The sequence below is a fragment of the Pristiophorus japonicus genome, chromosome 8, assembly GCF_044704955.1.
Source record: "Pristiophorus japonicus isolate sPriJap1 chromosome 8, sPriJap1.hap1, whole genome shotgun sequence".
Classification (NCBI taxonomy): domain Eukaryota; kingdom Metazoa; phylum Chordata; class Chondrichthyes; family Pristiophoridae; genus Pristiophorus; species Pristiophorus japonicus.
In genome coordinates, this window is record NC_091984.1 from 174,361,389 (window position 1) to 174,362,336 (window position 948).

Genomic DNA, 948 nt, shown 5'->3' on the forward strand with positions numbered 1-948 from the left:
CCATTCTGAGAACTTGTCCAGGATGCCGTCTGTTCTTTGCATTTTCGCACAGTTGTTGGTTACCTTGTCGCCAATAAATGGTGAGTCTGAGTACTGTGTGCAATGAGCAAGTGCGACCTTAGCTCCTTTATTAAGGTTCCAGAGTGCCAGTACCTTGTGGGTGGCCTGCTTATATACTGTGCTCCCAAGATTTGCTGGTATCCCTTGGGACGCCAACAGGTGGGCCCTCTGGTGGTCAGGTATGATGCAGGTTACAAGGGGTTAAATATATAACAGTTAGGATGTGATAAGTTTTGAGAGGAAAAGAAGTTGGTCTGTGGGCGGTGCCTTTCGTTTATTGGCAAACGCCAATAGCGTTGAAGTGTTTGAGGTGACCACTTGTAAATTGAAGGCCAGTTGAGCAGGCTTTTTGATGCTGGCTATATTTGTGTGGATAAAAGGTTAATGTCAGAAGAAGTGGGATTCGAACCCACGCCCCTAGAAAGGGACCAGAATACACCAACCTTTGGTAAGGTAAGAATTACAGTCCTTGAGTCTGGTGCCTTAGACCACTCGGCTATCCTGACAATGGCCCCACAGCAGCTGCAGAAAAATGTGCTGCAAATTCTGCACACTTACTGAGCAGCATCACAATCCTTCCTCCTGTGCAAACACACAACGCACACATTCTTACGACAGGACTTAACAGGCAGCGCCAGTCATTAAGTTCATCATTCCTGCAATGCAACCAAAATGCAAACACACATATTTCTCACAACAGCTCGCATTTTGCCAGCTATCGGGTAACAATTTCTGTATTGTATTTCTATAGCGCCTTTCATGACCTCAGGACGTCCCAAAGCGCTTTACAACCAATGAAGTATTTTTAAAGTGGAGGCACTGTTGTGATGTGGGAAACGCCGCAGCCAGTTTGCACACAGCAAGATCCCACAAACAGCAATGTGATCA

General features: G+C 46.1%; 1 non-coding gene across 1 annotated transcript; it reads right to left on the bottom strand.

Moving 5' to 3' along the window:
- Positions 1 to 445: 445 nt before the first annotated feature.
- On the bottom strand, positions 446 to 566 carry trnal-caa (transfer RNA leucine (anticodon CAA)). The gene is made up of 2 exons: positions 529 to 566; positions 446 to 494 (listed from the first exon to the last, which is right to left on the bottom strand). It is a non-coding gene; the product is annotated as a tRNA-Leu (tRNA).
- Positions 567 to 948: the final 382 nt, after the last annotated feature.